Raw genomic sequence first — 13014 nt, 5'->3', positions numbered from 1 at the left:
GGGGCCAGGGGAAGGTAGGGGTCGGTGGGAGGGGAAGTAGGAGGGGGCGAGAGTGTGCCAAAGCAGCCGCATTCAGGACGTTCTGGTCAGTTACAGTCACTCCGGCTGGATCCACAGCCGACATGCAGTTAATGTAATTTTCCTCTCTACTGCCGGGAGGGGGGGGCCAGGGGAAGGTAGGGGTCGGTGTGAGAGGGGGAAGGAGGAGGGGGCGAGGGTGTGCCAAAGCAGCCGCATTCAGGACGTTCCGGTCAGTTACAGTTACTCCGGCTGGATTCACAGCCGACACGCAGTTAATGTAACTTTCCTCTCTACTGCGGGGGAGGGAGGACGACAGGTAGATCTGCAGGTGACAGGCTGCTGCTGAAACTCACAAGAGATCATCTCCCCTCCCTGTCCCTGCTGCTTTTACCAGTAGACCGATAGTCCAGGATCAAAAGATCAAGTGAGTGAGCTTGCGCAAAAAACCAGAGGCAGCAGTTGAACCCAGTGAACCGGAAGGCATTGAGTCAGTCTGCCATTAGCATTGTGACCCACTGGAGAGTGCTGTTTTGACTTTTGAATATTTTTGCCCATCAGAGTGTACATAGTGATAGAGTCAAAAGTGAATGAAGGTGCTAGTAGTAGTGGTAAGAAAACTTTAAAAAGGAAGCATATAACCCTGACACTGAACCAGAAATTATAAAGATGCTAGAAAGAGGCATAAATTGGAACGTTATCATGAGTAAATTTAACGTTGGATCTTCGACAATCTATGACATAAAGAAACAGAAGGATAAATTGCGAGCATTTGTTGCTGAAAGAGAAGCACCTACTAAACGTACTGAGCTACGGCAAACTCTGAAAATGCCTAAGATGGCACAGTTGGATGTAGCTTTGTTTAAGTGGTTTAGTGCAAAGCGTTCTGAAAGTAAGCCCATTACTGGACCAGTGCTCATAGAAAAAGCAAAACAGTTTCACAGTCAAATGAATATTAGCGAATCGTGTGTTTTCAGAAGGTTGGTTGCGTAATTTTAAGGATCGGCTTGGGATCCGTAAATTAGATATCAGTGGTGAGCAAAAGTCTGCCAATCATGTAGCCGCTGAGGAGTATAGTGCTATTTTTGAGCAGTTGGTGGAGGAACACAGGTTGTCACCTTGTCAAATGTACAATGCTGATGAAACTGGGCTCTTATGGCGTTGTTTGCCAAACTCTACTCTAGTTGGCGGTGGTGAAAAGGCTGCTCATGGCTTCAAAATGAACAAAGACCGCATTACAGTTCTGGTATGCGCAAATGCATCTGGCACGCATAAACTTAAGCTTCTTGTCATAGGGAAGTACAAAAAACCAAGGGCATTTAAAACTCTTACGAGTTTGCCAGTGATTTATGAGGCACAGGGGAATGCTTGGATGACGTCAGAAATCTTTAAGGACTGGTTTTTTAATCATTTTGTGCTAGCAGTTAAGGAGAATTTTAGAAAGGAGGGTCTACCGGAGGATAGTAAAGCTGTTCTTTTGCTCAATAACTGTTGAGCACATCCGCTCGCTTCAGAGCTTGTAAGTGGAAATATCTTCGCTACATATTTGCCACCAAACGTGACGTCTTTGATCCAACCGATGGATCAAGGTGTGATACAGAACTTTAAGTGTTTCTACAGGGGGACTTTTGTCCAAAAGTTGGTAAACTCAGACTGCAGTGTTTTTGAATTTCAATCTGATTTCAACCTTAAGGACGCTGTGTTTGCAGCTGCATTGGCTTGGAAAGACGTAAAGAAGGTTACTGTACGAAAATGTTGGAGGAAACTTTGGCCTAGCATCATGTTTTGTGATGATTCTTCTGATGAAGAGGAATTTTGTGGATTTAATGTTAGGCCTAAGCACATTAGTAACATACAAGAAATAATTGAAAATGTCTCTGAGAAGAATGCTGTTGCAAAGCTCTCAGAAAATGACATTGAACAATGGCTTGCCATGGACAAAGATGAACCAGTTGTAGAGATTTTGAGTGATGCTACGATCATTGAAAGTGTTTTGAATCCACAAAAACCTCAAGAAGAAGAAGAAGAGGAAGTGATGGAGAGAGCAAAATATACCTGGCGAGAGACAACTGAATTTATTTCCAAATTCTACAAATTTGCACAGTCTTGCAGCCAATATAATGCAGCTGAAGTGATGAACCTTCATATTATTCTGAATAACTTTTATGCTAAGAAGTCACAGTCCTCTAAGCAAGCTGATCTCAGGGATATGTTTGCAAGGGCACAGAAGACAGTTCAGCCTTTTTCTTCACTGCCACCACTACCAGAGCCTACTGTTGTTGACACTCCCATAGAAGCAGAGGAGGATATTGAAGAGGGGAGTGATAACAAGGATGAAGCAGCACTGGTTTCATCGGATGATGAGTAATTGTGCAGCATGGCAAAATAAAGTTACAGATTTAAGTTTCAGGGGTTTGTTAAAATTTGCATTTTTTAGTGTTTAAGTGAATAATTAACAGACTGTATATATATCAGCAGTGTATATATCCGCACACCCCCACCCCACCGACCCCTTCCTTCCCCTGCCCCCCCTCCTCCCGGCAGTAGAGAGGAAAGTTACATTAACTGCATGTCTGCTGTGGATCCAGCCGGAGTGACTGTAACTGACCAGAACGTCCTGAATGCAGCTGCTTTGGCACACCCTCGCCCCCTCCCCCACCCCCTCTCCCACCGACCCCTACCTTCCCCTGTCCACTCCCCCCCCCCCCGGCAGTAGAGAGGAAAATTACATTAACTGCGTGTCGGCTGTGGATCCAGCTGGAGTGACTGTAACTGACCAGGACGTCCTGAATGCGGCTTCCTGCCTGTCACCGCCTCTCCTCTTCCACCGCTCGCAGGCTCTGTCTCCCTGCAGCAGGAGGGAGGGTTTGGCACACCCCCGCCCCCTTCCCCGCTTCTCCTCCGATGAGACCCGCCCCTGCCAGAGTACCTCCTGATAGTCCAGCATTTCTGATAATCCGGCACCACCTGGGTCCCAGGGGTGCCGGATTATCAGAAGTCTACTGTATATACTTTCTCTGTTATTTATAACACATCAGAACTTAAATTCTAGAGGAAATAGTTATTTTATTCATTCCCAATTTTCTCAGCCTAGAATTCCTTCAACTTGGTGTGATGTAGAGAGAATACAGTAAAAATAACACTGTCTTGATGGAAGGAAGTGGGGCTGTGTTAACAACAAAACAGGATTATTGCTAGAAACTATGAAATTCATAATTATTTGGCTAGATGGAGCAGTATTAATGCTATAGTCTTTTGGTTTTTTTCAAGTTTGCTTTATACGCCAGGGGGCTACGTCTACATTGGCCACGAGTACTTGCGCAAGTACACTGACGTTCTAATGTACACTGACGTTCTAATGTGCAAATACTCTGATGCTCCCACTCAGGGATAAGCCCTCTTGCACAACTGTTCTTGCACAAGAGGCCAGTGTAGACAGGCAACATCAATTTCTTGTGCAAGAAAGCCCGATGTTTAAAATGGCCATCGGCGCTTTCTTGCGCAAGAGAGCATCTACACTGGCACGGATGCTCTTGCACAAAAGTACGTCTTTTGCGCAAAGGCACATGCCAGTATAGACGCTCTCTTACTCAAATACTCTAACGCAAAAACTTGCCAATATACACATAGCCCAGGGGAATTGTTTCCTATTGTATAAACACAGTAAAATGCCTACATGTGTGATATAACTCTAGGCTGTACTTGAGACCATAGCAGGTGTTTTGCAGACCAAGGCAAAGAAACTTAAGAGAATCTGCCTAGCTCAGCCAGCTCCAAAGGAGTTTAGAATGGTTACTCCACCTATATGTCTCGCACAAATGAGACGTGGCTGCCACTATCTGCTAATGCATGATCCTGAGAACATGCCAACCAAATAAACACAGTCATGCAAATCTATGGATATCTGTTTTATATCCATAGATGTATTCTCATTCACAGATGTCAGTGCAGATATCTATGGCTCATTTTTGAGGATACAGAGGTGGCTGTGAATACAAATTTTTTTATCTGCACAGGGCTCTACAAATAAAAGCTTTTAGAGAGATCCATTAAGGAGATGAGAGGAGAAACCTGTTATTGGTGAATTACAAGTTAACTAAAGGAAAACTGTCAAGTTAAAAGAAAATCACATCTGTCTGAAATTTGTGTATCTGCTCTTAAAAGTAACATTTTATGCTGTGTAAGTGAGAACAAGTCAATAAGAATACTTTTTTTGTATTTGCTTGTGTAGTACTTTTGGGTACACTCAGTGCCCGCTCCTTCCTTTGTATAATTAATCAAATCCTGATCCTGCAAATACTTAAACTTTATGGATAGGAGTAGTCACATTGATTTCAGTGGAATTATTCATGCTAAATGTAGAAGACCTAGTAATCTTTTAGATTGCAGGAGAAAGGTTAAAAAAAGTGCCACCCTCCAAAAACTGAAGTGTCCATTATACATAAAATTCTTCATACTATAATTTGGGAGGTCTTCCAGTTATTGAAGACAGCTGTACACAAATGCCGTACATATTAGAACATTTTGTAACAGGCAGTGTTTATTTTGTACTCTGAACAATGGACACTTACAAATAATTTATTCAGCTAGTATAAAGATTTTGAAGCAGCTCCAGTGACACAGTACTCAGCCAAGTTCTGTAATACATGGAAAGGGAAACAATTTTTTATATTTCAATAGTAGAGTTTGTAGCCATAATGCTGAGTAGATTATGAAGTTGTGAGCGACAGAATCCGATGAAATAACTTCCTAAGAGCATTAACAAGATATCTGGTTATTGACAACTGTAGTTATGGAATTGTTGTGATAACTGCCATTATTTACATAGTAAAAAATTAAGAGTAGTACTACTTTGAGTGATTGCACATATTCATTTCATTAAAAGTGTGTGCCCACCTCATGCCTAATTGTACGAGATGATCCCCTCAGCAACACCCATTGGGGGCAGTGGAAGTGCCCGCTGCTGCCTCCCACCACTGTGTTACTTGGGCAATTCTGTGGGAATGCATGCCAATAAATGCCCCGCCTGCAGAATTCCAGTGCTTCCCTGCAGAAAATGTCAGGAAAGCAAAAGGAAGCCAGGTGGGAAGGAGAGGATATGACCATGATTGCAGTTTTGCAGGGTGATTGCCCCTCCAAGCAGAGTTGAGGCATACACAGGGTTATATGCCACTTCCCACTATCTTCATTTGTGCAAGTACAGAGCTGCCCAGCTGAAGGAGCCTGAGCTGCTGACTTCAGCTGATCATTACCACCTGTGTCTTAATGCTAGTCAAGTTCCTCCTCCTGTGTGCTGAGAGCCTTCCTCTTACCTGTGCAACAGTGAGTACCCAGGGTGGGGCTGGGGAAAATGAAGGAAAGGGGGAGAGGTAAGAGGCAGTAGGGAAGAAAGGGAGTGGAACAGGGTGGGGGAGATTGAGGCATAAGTGTTGGAACTAGGGCTATGTGGGGGTGTTGCTGTACCTCCTGGCTTGATATGGTTTCCATTATATACAGGGTTTACAGTTTGTTTCAACAGCTCTCATACCCCCACTCTACATTTTGTTTCAGCATCCCTGGAGTGTGGGGATGGGGAATGAGTTAGGAAAGAAAAGGGGATAGGAGCTCAGCATACTGCATCCCCTCAGCTGCAACTGGGTCTCCCCGGTTAAGTAGGCCCATCAAACCCTCACCCTGACAAGCTTTACCCCTCTAGACTTGGACCCCTCTGATGAAACACCCAGACCCCTTCCCCACTGAGCACCAACCAACTGCACCTGCGTCCCTACCCTATTAAGCTCTACTCCCCTGGTGCCTGGACCCTCAGACAAGACCCCCAACACTCAGATCTTCCCTCCCCACACTGAACCCCACCACCTTCACCTAGATCTAGGAGAGTCCCATTGCCCTGGAAACCCCCAATGAACCCCATGCATCTAGATCTCCCACTAAGCTGCCCACACCCAGATTTCCCCATACAGAAACCTCACATCCCACATCTGGATCCTCCCCATACTAAGCCACTCCTGACTTGCCAAAATCAGGACCCTATGTATTCCCTTACATAGATAACAGGCTAGTAAGAAGCCAGTCCGGATCTCTGGTACTGTCAGGTGTGGCTACTATTCAATTCACCTTTTATGTGCTGGGGTTCCAAGCCAATACAGAGAAATCTGTCTTGCCTCTTGTTCAGAAAATATTATTTGTTGGGGGTGAGCCTGGTCTTTCTATTGGGCTGGATATTCTAAACAATGTGGGCCGTTGTTCTAGATCTAAAAGCACATTCTGTCACTAGAGTGCATAACTGTGTCAAGCTTTTAGCACACATGACTACATGCCCTTACATGGTGCAGCATGCCAGGCAGGATTTCAGGAAGCTGCAAGAATGGTTAACCTTGGAGTATTTATGAGTCCCCTTTACTGCTCCACAGACACTAACACTAGTCATAGATATGTTGGCTCTAGGTTGGGGAGCTAACTTACAAACACAAGGTCTTGGGCTATCTAAGATCTAAAGCTCCATATAAATGTCAGGAAGCATTGACCAATGTATTCAACTTGCATGATGTACATTCCACATATCAAGGGGCAGAAAGCAGCCATGTAGGGTTACCAGGTGTCCGGTATTCACCCGGACAATCTGTTATTTGTGGGCTCGGGCCGGTAAGAAAAACAAAAACAGGAAATACCAGATATGTAAAATGTCTGGTATTTCATGTTTCCCTCGGATGGAAGCCCGGTGGGGACAATTTTCCTTTGCCACGTCTGACGGGGAAGTGAGGATCGCGGCAGAGTCATAGCGAAGGGGGACAGGAAGGGACAGTTGCTGGGCACCACGCTGGGCTGGAAACAGAGTGCATGCTGCTCTGGCCCACATGACCAGCAGAGACCGGGGAGCTGGCCACGTGATGCCTCCCTCTACACAATGTGAGCCAAGGCAGCTGGGCCACGCAGCAGGAACAGCGACTTTAAAAGTAAGATTAACTTACCCATCCATCTCGTTCCTCCAGTGCCTGGCTCCGTGGGGGCGGGATTTGATTGGGGTGGGGTGCTCCCGGTGCTGGGGATGCCTGGCTGAGGGGGAAGGGTGAGTGCATTGCTAGGGGGACCTGGGTCTGATGCAGGGGTGAGTGCATTGGGATGGGGGGGCTTTAGGAGGGCCTGGCTTTGGGGGAGGGGTGGGTGTACTGGGAGTTAGTGTGTGGCCCCAAACTGGAGGGAGTGGTGCAACTTTTGCTTAACAACTTTGGTGCCCCCCTCCCCCTTTTTTTTCTCAACAGAATTTTGTCCTGTTTTTTTGGGGCGGGGAAGGGTGTTTGGTATTTGTTGTTAAATCATCTGGTAACCCTACAGCCATGTTCTAGGTAGACAAAGAGTGCTTGGTTGATAACATTATGTCACACGAGTTCTGTTTGAGAATTGCCAGTTCCATCAGTCTGGAAAGTGGTTTATGTTCCAGGGGTTCAAAATGCCCCTAGTTGACCTATTTACATAAAAAACCAACACAAATAATTTGTATTGTTCTTGAGCAGACCACATGCCAGATTCATTGGCCTTTCTGCTATTCTGATGAAGGGCCTGCTAATGCCTTCCCTCAAGTTCTGCTCCTTTTTTATCCAAAGTCAAACAAGATTGTGTTACCAGCAAAGGCGCACTAGTAAACTAAATTTAATGGGCCTGATCTTAAACTATGTTAAATGCCTTTGTCCCAGAAGATGGTCCGACCTGGAAACCACCGTATCTGTCACCAGCGGATTTCTCAGCTCCAGTCTGAATAAACACAGACACGTATAGTGTTCAAATTTAACAGTATATTGTAAAGTACAACAGATAACATGTAAGTTAAAACCTTACAAACACTGAACAGATACAACAACCCCTCACCCTCTGATATAATAGAAGACAAGATAGATATAACAAACGTCAGAACTTTATACTCAGTTTGTCTGAGGCAGCTTGAAGCTCAGGACCTTCAACCCTTTAGCTGGTGGTAGCTTTCAGGGCAGGAACACTGAGGCGTCCTGATGCTCCCGATAGTATGGCAAACAGTTCAGTTCACTGATTAGTCCCTGCCTTTGCAACAGACCAGTGTACAGTTTGTGGATTGCAAACAGGGCAGTTCTGGGTGCCTTGAAGGGCCTTCGCCACAGAAGGCACAGAACGATGGACGGAGCTCTGTGGTCACAATCCCAATGGTGTGGGGAGAAGCAGGTAGCTGACGCTCATTGAGCTGAGCTATTGCTACAGCTGTGGGCCAAAGCACCCTGTGGGTGGCAGTGGATTCAGGTCTGGTCTGTCACTGGACTGGGCCTTCACCACAGTCTCTGACAACGGAACGACTCTCCTCCAGGATGGTACGGGAAACTGCCAACCGGATCTCCTCAGGAATCCAGATTATGTAGAGCCCAAGGCAGGAAAAGTCCTGAGGGTCCCAAGTGCAAAAGCAAGGCATATCCAGTGCAAAACTTTGGGGCCTTGTGCAGATTCTGTGCCGTGTGCAGCTTGGTGGTGCTGTGAGCATAACCACATGCTGTGTGCAAAGGTGGTGTTTTGGCGGCAAATGTCCAAAGCTAACGATTGTATTCATCTTACATTTTTTGTGTGGCCCCATCAATCATTGGTCATATCTCCACTATCACTCCTGTGGGATACAGATGTGATCTCCTGGAACCATGACAACCTCTCATGCCAATGTGCATGCCCTCCACCTGAAAACCTAGATGACAGCCTGGGAAAGTGCTTGTTCTAAAGAAGTACTGGAAGTGCAACTAAATAGAAAGCCTTCATCTAGGTCAACTTACCTTACTAAACTGAAAAAATTCTTCATTTGGTCCGAACAGAAAGGTGTTTAGTGGCCTATTCAGCATATATTGGAGTGTTTCATGTTTCTGAAACAAGTCCTACCTGTTGTGATTGGGTGCCCTTATGCACCATACTGAAAATGCCACACCCAGAGCAGACTACAAAAAATAGGGCAGACAATTCCCCCAGACTGGTAGTTTATTCTATCATTAGATTCACCAAGCTAGTAACAGAAGAGCTTTTATAATGCCACACTTATTAACAGGGCTTGCCAAGCCGTGGCGAGAACCACTCACCAGCCGCGCAGTTCAGCATGCTGCGCATGCGCTGATCACGCTGCGCATGTGCTGATCGTGCTGCGGCGCCGTGCTGGGCTATAATCTCTTGGCCTGTGGCAAGTAGATTACCTAATTGTCGAGCCCTGCTTATTAACAAGAGCCAAACACAGTCCCTTTTAGGCATTCCAGCACTTGTCTCTATGAGAGCCAAATATGGTAAGGGGTTATTGAAAATCTCATTCACCATATCTGAGAATTAGGCATTTATCTTCATGGCAATATGTATCTAAGATCTTATCCAGACGTCACACTGTAAACAAATCCTCAGTAAACCACTTTAAGATTTACTAACAAAAGAAGCCCTGGTCTACCCTATGGTGTTATTGCAAAATACTAAGCAGAGCATCCACACTACCAAACCTGTTATTTCAAAATAACTGGCTGGTTATTTCAAAATCTGTATTCCTGCTTTCTTTGTCGGAGAAGGTTATTTAAAAATAGTTAATTCAGGAGTTATTTCAAATTTAACTATTTCAAAATAATTTCGTAGTGTAGACATGCCTGAAGAGAGTTATAAATGGTTAGTAGATCATATACATATAAATGATTGCAAAATCCTTGTATCATTTGTAGCAATGATGGAATAGATTTCTGGCTGGTAAAGTCTCTCTAGTAACTTATAAATGATTGGAAAGTACTCAGGTTTGGTTATGCTTGTTGTCATTCCTCGTGGATTTCCAGCTGTGTTTGTTAGTGCTATCAACTGGCTAATAATGCTCTCCAGAGTACACAGCTTGTTCATTCAACCACATCTCAGGCATCTTCTTCAGTCTTTGAGGCTTGTGCGCACATCTTGGACATTTGTAAGCTAGGAACCTAATCATCAGTCTTTGCTTCTCACTACACCAACTCTCATCAACCAGAGATAATGCCAGATTTGGATGGGCAGTCCTGCAATCACTGTTCAAGTAGATTGCAAACTCACCTCAAGTTTAAATTGCTTGTTAGTCCCCTATGGTGGAATGGACATGTGCTATCTGGTGAAGAAGAAGAAATTGTTACTAACCTTTTTTTTTGTAACCTTTTTTTTCTTCTTTGAGTTGTCAAATTTCTTCCCTTCTCTGAGTCTATTCAATAGGAAGAAATTAAGAGGAGTTGGAGGCAGCTCCTCCCTTTATATCTGTGAATAGTGGTGCAGTGTTGCATAGCATTCTGAGTGGGTGGTGGAGGGGAAATCTCCAATAACTATGCACAAGGTGTGCACACACCTGTAGTGGAATGGACAGATGCAACACATCTTGAAGAACAAAAGTTACAATAAGGCTACATCTAGACTGGCATGATTTTCCGCAAATGCTTTTAAGGGAAAACTTTTTCCATTAAAAGCATTTGCGGAAAATAGCGTCTAGATTGGCACGGACGCTTTTCCGCAAAAGCACTTTTTGCGGAAAAGCGTCCGTGCCAATCTAGATGCAGTTTTGCGCAAGAAAGCCCCAATAGCCATTTTTGCAATTGGGGCTTTTTTGTGCAAAACAATAACGCGTTGTCTACACTGGCCCTCTTGCGCAAAAGCATTTGCGCAAGAGGGCTTTTGCCCGAATGGGAGCAGCATAGCATTTCCGCAAGAACACTGACAATCTTACATGAGATCATCAGTGTTCTTGCGGAAATTCAAGCAGCCAGTGTAGACAGCTGCCAAGTTTTTCCTGCTTTTGCGGAAAAACTTGCCAGTCTAGACGCAGCCTAAGAGTTTAGTAACTTTCTTTTCTGGGTAAATGAGAGGAAAATAATCTTTCACAGACTTTTTGTGCTTTCTGTCACTGTCCAATTGTACATATAAATTTAGAATTCAAAGGAGAAAGTAGTCATATAGTAGATTTTCAATGGCCTTGCAGTTGTACTCACATTTTTTTTAGTTCAATGTCATTTTGTTCTGCTCATTTTATCTACTATATATCTGAGAGAGTTTGAGTTTCTGTCTGTGTGTCCCTCTGTGAATCTGTTTGTTCAATAACTCCTCCTAAATAGCAAGAGCTAGAACCACCAAATTTGGCATGTAGTTTCCTCTTCTCATAACTTAAAGAAATATCAGGGTTTGGTTTTGTCAGTGTAATCCACACACCTAGGCTCTGTCTACATTGGCATCCCTTTCCGGAAAAGGGATGCTAATGAGACACATCGCAATTGCAAATCCGCGGGGGATTTAAATATCCCCTGCGGCATTTGCATTTACATGGCTGCCGCTTTTTTCCAGCTTGGGGATAAGCCGGAGAAAAGCGCCAGTCTAGACGTGATTCTCCAGAAAATAAGCCCTTTTCTGGAGGATCTCTTATTCCTACTTTCAATAAGAGATCCTCCGGAAAAGGGCTTATTTTCCGGAGAATCACGTCTAGACTGGCGCTTTTCTCCGGCTTATCCCCAAACCGGAAAAAAGCGGCAGCCATGTAAATGCAAATGCTGCGGGGGATATTTAAATCCCCTGGGGATTTGCAATTGCAATGTGTCTCATTGGCATCCCTTTCCGGAAAAGGGATGCTAATGTAGACACAGCCCCAGTGTGGTTCACCGTCCCATGCAGTGACACCTAGACCACAACAACAGATAAGAACAAGAGACCTCTACAACATGGGCTGAAAGCCAACTGGTTTTATAGATCAGGCTGTAGAGGCTTCTATACTAAGCTCCAGGTTCAAATGCACCCTGTGGTTACATCAGGACAATTATATGTGTATAGTATGTGATTGCTTCCGGTCCCCTGCCCTGAAGGACGGAAGCAATGCTGAGTATGTCTTCTACTTTACAGATATAATTAACAAGCTGTTTGTTCTGCCTTTCAATTGACTAGTTAATTTATTATATAAAATTAGCAATTAGTACAGTACATTGTTCCATTTCATATATTCATATCCAGTCCTGTTTTAAGAAATAAGATTTTGTGAGGAACTGTATCAAAACTCCAGTCATCTGAAGAAGTGGGCTGTGCTCACAAAAGCTCATGATACCATCTACATGTTTTGTTAGTCTATAAAGTGCTACCAGACAATCTGTTGTTTTTTAAGTGTATCAAACACTTAACTCAATTCTGAACATGGAAATACTGTCTCTTACGGTTCACTTAACTTTTCCTTTCATGCTGAACCAGGTTTTTTGCTTGACAGAAAATTTAGCTAAAAAAGGAAAGAAAAACATAGATGAAATTGCAGAGAGGCATATCTGAAATGTGTGGTACAGAAAAGGTGTGGTCTTAGTTTCATTATGCACTATTTTATTCTAAGTGCAATTTCTCAATAAGGGGTGAGGCCAGAGCATGTGCAGTATTGTTCATGAGTGATGTAATAGAACCAGTCATAATCTCAGACTAGATAAAACAATGCTATGGCTCTGGTGAGCTGTTGTCTACCTGCAACTATTTCATAAACCTACTCAATCAGTGTCCCTTTTTTGTGCCTTTTGTGTTACCCAAGATTTCCCCACTTCCTGGGCCCACTTTTTACTTTCCTTCACTGCTCCTTTAATATCCCAATGTTGCAGCCACCTGTTTCTGGCCAAGAAGAGCAAATGCCTCTGTGTCCATCAATACTGCCCCAGCCACTAGCCTCAGGGGATTTCTCTACATTCACAGGCACAAAAGGTTCAGTCACCTTCCAGAGGCTAAACAAATTGCCTCTCGATTGCTTTCTAAGGCCTTGACTACACTAACTCCTGCTGATCTACTGTGGGATGTGGCCTGTACTCCTGATGACCCAACGCTGGATGCCCACTCAGCCAGACCTCGAGATTGGAGCAAAGGGGACCTCAGTTCCTTCTGAATTAGCAGCTGAGCACAGGGAATAATTATTTTAATCCCAGTACAAGGCTGTTGTGTCTGGGTGGCTGATGACTCAATGTTTTTTCTCTCAACAAGGATACTAGGTGGCAAACTTTTTTTTGTTAATAG

This window comes from Pelodiscus sinensis, chromosome 1 (genome assembly GCF_052426305.1).
Source record: "Pelodiscus sinensis isolate ZL-2025 chromosome 1, ASM5242630v1, whole genome shotgun sequence".
Lineage (NCBI taxonomy): Eukaryota > Metazoa > Chordata > Testudines > Trionychidae > Pelodiscus > Pelodiscus sinensis.
Note: the sequence above shows the minus strand (reverse complement) of the source record.